Raw genomic sequence first — 12,640 nt, forward strand, 5'->3', positions numbered from 1 at the left:
ATTGATTTTAAGTTGTCAAAACTTAACAGTACAAGTAGACTAAACTTGTTAATCAAGTAAAGTTAAGTACTCTTTACTTAAAACCATTAGTTGAGAGAACTTCTTTTTATTGTTCACTTTACTTGTAAATATAAGGAAACTGATTGCCTTACATTTGTAAGTAAGCTGAACTAACAAAAATGAGTAAAGCCAAAAAGCAAAAAATGAGGTTAAAACATTTATTTTAAACATGTTAACAGTGTACAAAGTAAAACATTTCTGTCGCACGCACGCACACACACACACACACACACACACACACACACACACACACACACACACACACACACACACACACACACACACACACACACACACACACACACACACACACACACACACAAGAAAGCGGTTTGTGTTCAGTCACCCATCAATCTGGATACCCAAAATGCAACAATAGACCTAAGACAGTCTTGTTTCTGTTATTACAAACACAATGAACACACATTGACAAACAAATTCAAAACTAGTTTTTTTAGTGACTGCAGTTTTGGTTTTGTATCCAGGTTGGCATGTGACTGATAAAAAATCATAAATTGCATCAACAGACCTACAGTAACAGTCTTGTTTCTGACATCAGAAACACGCAAAATACAGCTTAACTAAAACGTCAAAGTTTTGCAACAATTAAAGTTGAGTTTTTCTGGAACTTGTATCCAGGTTGACGAAAAATAAAAACCCCAAAATGCAACAGATCTACAGTAACACGGACTTGTTTCACACAAAACACACTACTTCACATTACTATGTTTTGTAGTGATGGCAGTTTTGACTTTAGTGATTTGTGCCCCAGGGAAAGAAAAACCCTGTGAATCAACTCAAAATAAGCCGTCAAGAGGTACTCCATATTTAAAACAACGATCAGTCCAAAAACTAAACACATGGCATGTGATACTTTCTCAAGTCCATCCATGGCTGTGACACCCTACCAAATAATTGCTGTAAACCATGTGGAGAAATGTGTCTGTCCTCCGGCACCAGACTGAGAATTCCTATTGATAGTTGAGGTGGGTCACCATCACAGTCCTAATAAGATAGAAACGCAATATTAATATACATTCTCATAATACAAATGCAAAGTGGATGTGTCATTTAAAAATTTAAACTGTTCAAGGTGATGTTACTAGTTCTTGAAGTGACACTTAAATTTGTAACAGTGCTTCGGTTGGAATTGCCAATAATAATTTGGACCTTTCAGCAGAAGCTTCTTTCCTGGTGGTGCAAAAACATCCTTGGAACATATTTAATTAATAATATCTTGTTAGAAAACTCTTCTATAAGTAAGGTATATTGTATAGGCAGCAGGTTATTTTTGCAGAAATAATCCCCAACAGTGTGATTAGGACTCTGTGTCAAGCAGAGGGTCTTGTATCAAACTGAAGGGGTTTATTTCATGATAACAACCTGCTGTCTGTGCATTATCCCACTTATTATGTGGCTATTTTACTCATAAGGTAAGCAACATTAAATATTTATTTGAACTATTTCATTAGCTTATTTTTAACAAATACAGGAAAACCTGTTTATTTTCAGTTTTAAGACAAGCCGTTCAAATGTCACAAACACACTATTTGGTTTAATCATTTGTAACTATAACATCATATGTTATTAAAAGACATTTGATTTAATTTTGTGTATTATTAAACTGTACCTGTCAAAATTATTTCCAGCATACGGGTTACAGCGTGTTTAAGCAGTTCTAATCTGTTTTGAATACATCTGAATGTAGTCGAAAGTGGACAGCTCAAAACGGTTTACACACTGTTAACACCTGTATTAAGCTTTGTTCACTCATAATGCGATAAACCAAAACCCATAGTGTCATGTTGATGTATTTCGCTACTGTCAGGTATACATCTCAGATTGATCTTTGAATATTAGATGTTTTTGCTTTCTTTATAATTTTTGAATTGGTTATGTAATTGGCATAAAACCTTTACCTGGCAAATAAATTATGTTTTCATTTATTCACAGCATTTATAAGAAGTTATTGATTCTCTGAATTGACGGAATAACTCAATGGCAGGGAAAGAGTTCAAAACTACAATACACATTTCTCGCTAGAAATGCAACCAAAAGTGAAAATATTACTTTATTTACACTAAATGTGTGCTTAGTTGCTTTCTTGCCCACCATTTTATTTTATCGAACTCAACCAGGCTCGACCAACCCTGAGCATGCTCACGCATAGAATTGTGGGACAAAAGGATGTGCCCTGGTGCCTTTAATTATCTTCTATTTACACATTATTTCTTTAATAATGCTAATTAAATGCTAACACACAAATTAGGACATCTCATATTTATTAAACGAGAATAATACTAACCATGTTTGTTTTCAGGAAGTCTGTAGTGTCTTCCGCAAGAAGGATAGCAAGACCACGGAGAACTACCGTCCACCGAGCAGTGACATCAGTGATGTTCTGACAAATAATACATAAAACATTGAGATCAACAGTGAGAACAGATTACTTAAAAGTTAGCAAATGGACTTAAACTATTTAAAACAAACAAACAAAAATACTTACTATTAGATACTCAAGAGAGCTTTTAAACTTTTCTTTCATTCAAAATCTTCAAAAACAATGTTTAGCAAGGGATGAGAACAATTCTTGCTTGAGGTTTTTGCTTGCGACTTGGTTGTACTCCACAGTAACGTTACTATATGAAAGAAGAATAACAAAAGAAACAACATATCAAGATTTAAAGTTTTTACATGCCCTACATAAAATGTTTGTTAATTACCTGACTTTCCATGAAGGGTATGCGCTCTCTCCAAATACACAAGCTCCTGCTAAATAATAATAATATACAATTAACATAGTATATTGATTGATTGATACTAAAAAGCAATTGTAAAAACAACATTTTTAGCATTCACTCTATAAACTTAAAACTTTTTATACAGCACATCTCTTATTTAACATAATTGGCATTTTAAGGTATGAAGTTATTAATGTTTTTTTCTCCAGAGGTGGGTAGAAACATGCTTACTGCATTACATTGACTTGAGTAACAATTTTGAAAGCACCTACTTTAAATCTGCTATTTTACCTTTTATAAGCAGTTCTAAGCATTTTCATGTAGTTTATTATTATAAACCACACCAACACGAATTATAAACTCACTACTTAAGCAGTTTTTCCATTGCATACTTTTACTTTTACTCAAGCAGTTATTACTGTAAGGCCTAACTTTAACTTTTTATATAATTACATTTTTACTCAATCTACCTCTGCATATTAGTTACTTATGTCTGTTGAACGAAAATGTTTATCTTTAAACATACATGATTAGCAGTTGTTGAGTTGCTAATTGTGATCAAATAGCATGCATCAGTTTTATTATTACCGACAAAATATTACTGTTTACAAACTGTGATTGTAATGTTGCGATAAAAAGGTAGCAATTAAAAAAATAAAAATGATATATAAGCACAAACTTACCTCCTCATGCTCTCATCCGACCATGTGCTGTTGTCATCTTCTTCAGTTAACCACTCAGTTAAGCCACCACTTACTCCTTGGGAGCATTACTGCCACCTACTGTGCAGTCATCCTTTTTGAAAATACTTGAAATTTTAAGTTGAGCTAAATTAATCTGTTAAGTTTAATCAAGTTGACTTGAGTTTGCATAGAAAAAAGTTGGGATTACTTAGTTAAACTAAGTAAGGTTAACAAACTTAATTAAATAAGTTAAGTTTACTTAATCTTTTTAGTAAGCTCAGCTATTACATTTTACAGTGTAATCACTTGTGTACATCAAAAGAAACCATATAATAGATTCTATTGGATTTAGTAATGGGAATTTTATTGGTTGTATTGGAAACTATAATGGTCTCTGTTGGTCTCCATTGGTATTTGTTGGGTTCTATTGGTGGGGCCATTAAATCCTAAAGGAATTCTGTAGTGCTTGTATTGTAATGGTAAAAGCTTAAGGTTCCTATTGGTATTTTAATGGAAACCATTAGAATTTCTGTAATGGTTTTATTGTTTTTTTAGCAGGGCAGTACATTTATGCAGTTTACTGTGTACAGTTGTTTCTGTTTCTAGCCTTATCTGACATTATGCTTAAAGGAGCATTTCACCCGTAGAAACATTCATCTTTATTGAAAGTGTGTCATATTTGTAGTCAAAATGTAACATACATTTCGAATTTGGTGCCTATGTGACAGAGAAAATGGGTGTTTGTAGTCTCACTTCCTCAACAAAGATATTGCACTTCCTTCTTTCAATGATGCAAAGTGATGATTTTTACATCATTGAAAGAAGGAAGCGCAACACTGAAATCTGTATTTCTCCTGTCTCAGTGTCAACTAAGGAAATGATGCACGACCATTCAAAAACATGACTGGGGTTCTAACTATACAAAGATTAATGCAAATGGGTGAAGTGTCCCTTTAAGAAATATTGACCAGAGAGTCTTATAGTGGTTCTCCACTAGTGTATGCTGTTGAAACCTTTCCAAATTGTTTTGAGAAATGCATTTACTAATTTGCAAATGATGGATGATTTTAGAAAATCACTAAAGTGACTGACAAGATCAGAAGTTTTACAAAACTTTAATGTCAACACTTATCTGCTTATTGCAGATAACTAAGTAAATCTTATTTACTAAGTAAGTAAAGCTTATTGCAGATACATTTGTAAATCTTTATAGATGGAGAATTGTTATACATGGAGGCATAGATGGATTCAGTAGGCGTATAATGTATCTTCAAGCCAATACAAACAACAGGGCATCAACTGTGCTCCAGTGTTTCCTTGCTGCTGTCAGTTCACATGGTTTGCCTCACCGTGTACGTAGTGACAAGGGAGGAGAAAATGTTGAGGTGGCTAGATACATGCTTGAACATCCAGAAAGGGGCTCAGGTGAGTTGTCATGACCCAATTCATGTGTCCTTGATGTACTATGTACATATCCAAACCCATAATATACAATACGTTTTAACAAAATATATCAAATGTATAAGGTTTTATTAAAGGTCACATAGCATGAACAATTTACGTTTTTCATGTTTTAGTGAAATAATTGGGTTCCCAGTGCTTCTATCAACCTAAAAATGTGAAATTTCAACCCAGTAACTTACAGTATATATAAGGTAATTAAAATTTGACCCCACATGATGTTGTAAGGGGATCTTATTATAATAATACCACCCCTTAAAGGCGGGGTACACAATATCTGAAAATGGCTTTGAAAGAGGAAGTCGGGCTGACTACCAAAACAGCTAATCAGCAGTAAGGGGCGTGTCTACTTACCGACATCTTTGCCTGGATTGCATATGTGTGGGCCGGGTCTATCAGTAGAAAGTCTAGATTCTATTGGGGTAGGGGCGTGATGTTAAGGTGATTTCAAATATCAACATTGGCTTTCAGAAATCATGGACCCAGCCTTTACTCTGCACAGTACAACCATGCTACTGCCATTTAGTGCAGAAAAAGAGAGAAAGAAAAAGTAATTGACAGCACAATTGAGTTTTAATTTCAACAAACCACCATCACTGTGATCAGTGTTTGCATTTCATCAGCTCATTTGCATTTTCGACTACGTTTACACGTGGGGCTATTTGCATAAACTGACATTTCTACCGTCTTTGGTTTCAAAAATAACGTGCACGCATATCAGTTTTCAGAAAAGTGTTCATTGACACGTACTTGTGTATATTCAATTCAATTTTATTTATATAGCGCTTTTCACAATTGGTAATTGTTTCAAAGCAGCTTTACATTAATAGAAGCAGGGAAAAACACAGAAAAATCGACAGATAGCATAAAATAATACAGATAGCATAAACAGCAGAATTTGCTGTGGCTATGAATCAACATTATAAGTGAGCGTATTAATAATGTAATGTATAGAAGAGAGTGCTAAGTTAAGCCAATGAAGGCTGACTCCCGGGGTTTAAAAAACCCCTAGGAAAAAAGTCCTAGGAGGAAAAAACCATTGGGAGTTTTTTATATATATATATATATATATATATATATATATATATATACTGTATATATGTAAACGAATAAGGAGATTAAACGGGTTCTGCCGGTGGTCATTGGTCAGGCATCAGCTGGGCATCACGTTGACGGACGGACAGTAGATCAGAGGTGTGCTGACCTTCACATTTACCGGAACTGGGTCTGTTTGTCTCATTGTCCTCGGGGTCGAGGATGAGACAGGGAGAGAGAAACAAAATCCTATTAGCGTAGGGGCCGTTCACATGTAATGCAAGTGTCACACAGTGATGTGGTTAAAAAATCAGCTTGGTTCCAGACAGGCTAACTATTGCGGTATAAGTATATTACCCACAGTTGAGGATTAAGCAAATTGGTGGCCCCAAGGCAAAGCTATGTATGGGGCCCCCCATCTGATCTTTAAAACAGAAACCCATTTGACTAAGGCCAGAAGCCCCACTGTCATCATTAATGCAGGTTAAGTGGCAAACGGGTCTATATGGCATACTATTCACAAGACCACAGGAAAACACCAAAATCGCAACCCGACCACACGTGCCAAACCATTTGACTAAGGCCAGAGGCCCCACTGATGTCGTTAATGCAGGTTCGGTGGCAAACTATCTACCGCAATTACCTTACAACACCGGCCTATTATACTCATGATGGAACTGAATATAGACTAAGTCAAATATGTGTCAAAATAAGATTTGTCACCAAAAATCATTCCCTTTGCTGAACACAGAGATAGTTGTGGCCAAATTAAGACTCAACCGTCTACTAATTCAAAGTTTCAACATATTTCTTAAGAATATTAATTAAATTTACCATGCTTTGAAGTGTAAGTGTTCATGATAATAAGGTTTTAATTTATTTATTTATTAAGTTGTACAAGCTAACTATTGTGAGATAAGTACCTTTACTTGACAAATTATGTGAATGCTTTGTTAAAGAGAAAAGTCTTAAGTCTAGATTTAAAGTTATCGACTGTGTCTGATTCTCGGACATAGTTTGGTAAATCATTCCAGAGCTTAGCGGCTAAGTAGGAAAAGCCTCTACCACCTTTAGACATTTTTGATATTCTAGGGATAATTAAGTGACCAGAATTTGGGACTGCAGTGCACGTGATGGATTGTATTCTGATAGTAATTCTCTAAGATATGAGGGTGCTAAGCCATTTAAGGCTTTGTAGGTGAAGAATACTGTGCGGCAGACATTGGAGATAGGGCTATCGAAGGATAAATTGCTGTCGAACATCACACCTAAATTCTTAACTGTGGAAGATGGTACCACAGTGCAGCCATCTATGGGCAACTTGTAATCTGACATATGTTTGTAGTGATTCGACTCAATAATAAGTATCTCTTTCTTATTGGAGTTATATATAGCATAAGAAAGTTATGTGCCATCCAGTCACTGTATATACGGTCAAGAGAATGCCAGACCTCTAGGTGGCGGTGTAAGAGAAGCTAAAGCCCACGTAAGCCAATCAGAATCCCGAAAACAGCAACGAACTGTGACGTTGGCTGCTTAAATATCCGTTTGTCTCAGTTTACATGCAACCGCTCGACCGAAGGTTTTTAAAAATATTCACTCTGGCCGGAGTTTTTTAGAAAGAATCGGTTTCAGAGGTGAGGTCTCGGTTTGCATGTACAAAGGGTGCAAATGAAGGGAAATGTCTCAGTTTTTCAAAATAACCGTGTACGTGTAAACAGGGCCTTAAAGGACACAATTAAAACGGCACATTTTTATTTGCACCTAAAAAGTGGCATTTTTAACATATAATAAATTATCTGTGGGGCATTTTGAGCTTAAACTTTATATATGTATTCTGGGGACACCAAAGATTTATTTTACATCTTAAAAATGTTTTGTGACATGGGACCTTTAACAAAGTTCGGGAGGAACATGTTCAAACAAATCTACCCAATCACCTCGTAATTGTGACAGATTGCCACTTGATCTGCATTAAGGGAAACCTATATAGCTGGCAATGGATTCATTCTTGTTCCTCGATAGTTTCATCATCCCTCCACCACCTCTCGTATAGTCAGCTGTTTAACCAGAACAGGGGTGTGTGCTGTGGGTTTAGGCCAACAGCCAAGTGCTCCCCGGACAGCACGGCAACTATCCATTTCAATAACTCTGACTAGTTTGTAAGTCTTAACTCGTAAACTTTAACAGTCTGTTCCTTACTGGAGATGTGAAGCACATATTGGTTGACATATCGAAAAATAATTCCAAGTTTACAACAATAATGTTGTTGAACATTTTGTTTTATTAAAAAATGGTTGCTGTTATATGACAGCTTTGCCTAATGATTCTGTGTATCACTGCACATCACCTTTAGTAACCACCCTCAGTACCGTAAACAAAACATTTTGTTTCTGTTTAAAGTTAATCAAGGTATCAAATAATTTAGTTAATTTGCTTTAATATTTGCATCATGTGATAACCAGGGCTGGAAATTAAATATCCATTGTCCCAATATCAAAATGTTCACACTCTCTAGATTTTTTTTTACCTTAGCACAAATGTATTGCATGTAGGTGGAAACACAAAAATTGTAATATTACCTTTTTTAAAACCATTTGAGTTATCTAAAATTACCCACTCCCAAACTTATTTTGAATGTAGATGTATGCTGGAAAGACATTGTTCATATTCATTGTGGCAAGCTCCTCCCCACTGACAATCTATCTGTCTATCTTCCTTCATCTTTCCTGTTTGTTCAACTGATCTACGTCAGAGAGAAGAAGCCATATCACTGGGAAAAGTGTACACAACCAGAGAATTGAAAGGCTTTGGCGTGATGTGTGGTGTACCCTGCAAGTAAGCTTACGATGGGCCTGTATGGGCATAGCCTAAGGGCCCCGCACAGGTTTGCTCACTGGCGAAACGTTGGCCCCTTAGTGCTGGCCCTGCATGGGCAGCCCTCACTTAGCCCCCAGGAAGCCCTCACATAGAGAAATCCCCAGAGTTAAATGAACACTGCTGGATGTATATATTGTCCCAATCTTACAGAGTGTTAAAAAGTAACAACGAAGCAGAATTAAAACCGCTGTTATCCTCTCTCTCAACATCTCTGTCTGAAATATAAAATTGCATTTTACATCTTATTTGTAGAGCCATTTTCTTACTTTAGGTTGAGATTTTGTTTCATTTAAAGTCACCACTATTGTGATCAGTGTTTGATCCAGTTAAACTTGACTCTTGACTCCTGCCTTGTTCAGTCCTTTGATTGCTATAACTTTGTGTGTTTAAAACATGTTTGTTATGGCAGCATGCGATCCTTTGGTGATGGTCAGTTCAGTAAATAAAGTCTGAACATCATCATATAAAAACTTTTGTATTAATTTATTGTTTGCACACTTAACAGAAGGATCTTTCTCTGACAATGTGATACTATAGTATGAGATCGAGCTCTCTCCCAGCAGTTTGTCTTTCTGAAGAAATTTGAAACACTGACACTTAAAATTAACTGCTCTACAATGTAGACACACAAATATCAAGAATCAGAGTATGAATCACAATGATGGTGACAATAAAACGAAAAGCTTCATGCTGCAATGCATGCTGGGTATCAACAAATTACAAATCTCATCCAGAACTCCCAGAATGCACTGCGGCATGAATACAAAATGACCTTTTTTTACCATATTCTTTGTCACCATTGTTGAGATTCATACTCTGATTCTTGATGTCTTTGTATCTACATTGTTCAGCGGTTAATGTTTATGTGCAAACTATCAAAATCCTTCAGAATAATAAACTGCTATGAGAGTTCTGGACCTTACACTGTAGAATTCCATTATTAACAGAAAATGATGCTTCTGATGAGGGGGGAAAACTATTTTAATAAATCTGTTCATTAAATGATTATGTTTGACAATGTTTATGTATTAACAACCAATATTCAACTACAATTGCCTTTTCTTTGCTATAACATGTGTTTTAAACACACTTAGATATAGCAGTTAGAAAACACTAACAAGCCAATGGTCAAGAGTCAAAGTCCAATTAAAACAACCACTGATCACAATTATGGTGACTTTAAATGAAACAGCCAACATCTTAACATAAGTTAAGAAAATGACTCTACAAGTAAGATGTAAAATGCAATTTTATATTTCAGACAGAGATGTTGAGAAAGAGGATAACAGAGCTTTTATTTCTGCTTCATTGTTACTTTTTAACACTCTGTAAGATGGGACAGTATATACATCCAGCAGTGTTTATTTAACTCTGGGGATTTCTCTATGTGAGGGCTTCCTGGGGGCTAAGTGAGGGCTGCCTGCGCAGGGCCAGCGCTAAAGGGCCAACGTTTTGCCAATGAGCAAACCTGCGCGGGGCCCTTAGACTAGCCCTAAGTGGGCCCATAAAGGGCCATCGTAGGCTTACTTGCAGGGTATAGTTGTTTGCAATTATTACACCACCTTCCGGTACCTTGAAAGTATTGGTGCACTGGATCCTGATCAAGACCTTCATTTAATAGGCTTGCACTATGTCTTTCTGCCAAGACTGAACTGGCATCTTCATCAGTTCACCCTGATGTGGGACAGGCATCCACTTACAACTGAGGGAAACAGGTCTCCACAGCAGTTGTGGATGGCTGGTCTCCTTTTAGGGCAGCAAGTCGATCCTGAACAGGTGTTACATTTTTCCTTGTTACACATTAGACTGTGTTCAGACAAACTCACTCATATTTACCTAATCTGGTTCATTTTTCGATAGATTGATGCTACACACTGGGGCATTGACTGGGGTGGGTCAGTGGCAGCACCTGATGCAGACATTGCTGAGATTCCAGCAGCTCCTGTGGACCTGCTTCAGAGAGTTAATGGGCATTTAAGAACTACTATTGACCCCTTTATGACTAGTGAGGTGTTTGGTGCAGATATTTACCTTAAAGCCATGTCCGAGATCCAAGTCTTTATGGCTGCACAAACCTAGGTATGTAAGCGTTACTCTTATTTTTTACTTTTAACATTTTTTTTTAATGTTTTAATACGATAGTCGTGACTCTGCCATCTAAATATTTTTGTGATGTCATAAATTTGAATTTGTCTTTGTGTGTTTTAGTTTGTGGTTATTGTGCATGCAGCATTGTTTTGACAGCCCACAATGTGCTTAACTGACATGATCACGTCTTTCCATCTTAACTCATTAATTTTTGTCTAGCAGTGCACTCAACTGACCTGTTTTGTTTAGTTCTCTATTTTCCCCATGTTGTACCTCATCTGGTGCTTTTGTTTTGGTGTTATGCTGTATTTCTCTAGTCTTGTCCAGTTTAGTAATTAATATGCTTCTAGTCCTGTAATTGTATAGTTCTACCTTAGTCTTGTATTTTCTCCTAAAGATCTAATTTCTCAATGTGTCCAGTAAGTTTGCCAGTGGTCTAACTTTCCCTCTCTATGTGTCTCTGTAGGCTATTGCTCATGCCATCTTCCCTAGTCTCTCGTCCACTGGCTCAGGATTCCCTCCACATGTACTCTTGTTCCTATGGGTCCACCTTGGCTCTTATTTCTGCTGTTTCAATATTTCTGCCTGTCATCCTTAGCCATGCAGCTTGGCTTCCTGAAACAAACCATGTCTCTCATTTCGTTCCCTAGCTCCCGAGGTCGTGAATCAGTATATCGTGTACACAGGTTCGGGCACTAGTAAGGACCCTAGCTCACTTGACATTGGGACACTGTTCACTTATTTTTCTGTCATGTGGGTGCTTAAGTGGGTTGTGAATGATCATTCACAGCTGTTACTCATCAACAACCAGTAAAACCAACATCTCTCTGACTTCAATTTTAAACAGTACATTGCAAAAAAATAATCATTATTCTGTTACACATGCATAAAATTGGAGGAGTATAATTAAACGTCAAATGTAAAAATATTTTAAATATTGAGTAAATTGTGGTCCCTTACAGTCTTTTGTTTCATCCCAGGACGTGTTATGTTAATACTATTATGATGATTTTTTTTCCTGAACCTTTTTGATTTACTTTCTGAAAGTGTGGGACTGGTTGTGTGACCTGTGTTTTTTGCTTTCTCTCTCTCTCTCTGTCTCTCTCTCTTTGTCTCTCTCTCTCTCTCTCTCTCTCTCTGTCTCTCTCTCTCTCTCTCTCTCTCTCTCTCTCTACTCACTTTCAGGCCTAATCATCAGCACCTGCAACTTGTTTGTGAGTGTGCCTGAGACGGAGAGTATAAGAGAGCAGTCCACACTTCTCCAGATTGAAAGCTGTATTGATATGTTTTGACATTCAGAGATAGTAATTGTGGTTAGCGGTGGCTGAGTTTAGCAGTGGCTGGTATTCAGTGAAATTGATCTTACTACAACTAAACATTAAGGAGAAGGTATGTTTGTTTGTTGTAGGTAGTGATGGGCAGAGCGAGGCTTTGTGAAACACTGAAACAGTTGAATCAATTGTGTCGAGGCTTCGAAACATGGTTCGGAACCGCCTCCACAGTGACACCTAGTGGTCATTCGCACGTATTACCATAAAGCAACCTTGACAAGGTTTTAGACGAGCGCTGACAAATTATATCCCACATGTTGATTGATTAACACAAGTGATCAGGTGGGAGAGTGGATAGTGTACTCGACTCTCATGCAAAAAACACTTAGGATCGAATCCCTGGAAACGCGTTACTATTTCC

The 12,640-nt window shown here is 36.8% G+C and overlaps 1 long non-coding RNA gene across 1 annotated transcript; it reads right to left on the bottom strand.

Annotated features, from left to right (window-relative positions):
- Positions 1-204: 204 nt before the first annotated feature.
- LOC129441435 (uncharacterized) lies at positions 205-3,789 on the bottom strand. The gene is made up of 5 exons (XR_012370648.1): positions 3,485-3,789; positions 2,784-2,832; positions 2,567-2,699; positions 2,366-2,461; positions 205-1,065 (listed from the first exon to the last, which is right to left on the bottom strand). It is a non-coding gene; the product is annotated as an uncharacterized lncRNA (long non-coding RNA).
- Positions 3,790-12,640: the final 8,851 nt, after the last annotated feature.

This window comes from Misgurnus anguillicaudatus, chromosome 1 (genome assembly GCF_027580225.2).
Source record: "Misgurnus anguillicaudatus chromosome 1, ASM2758022v2, whole genome shotgun sequence".
Taxonomy (NCBI): domain Eukaryota; kingdom Metazoa; phylum Chordata; class Actinopteri; order Cypriniformes; family Cobitidae; genus Misgurnus; species Misgurnus anguillicaudatus.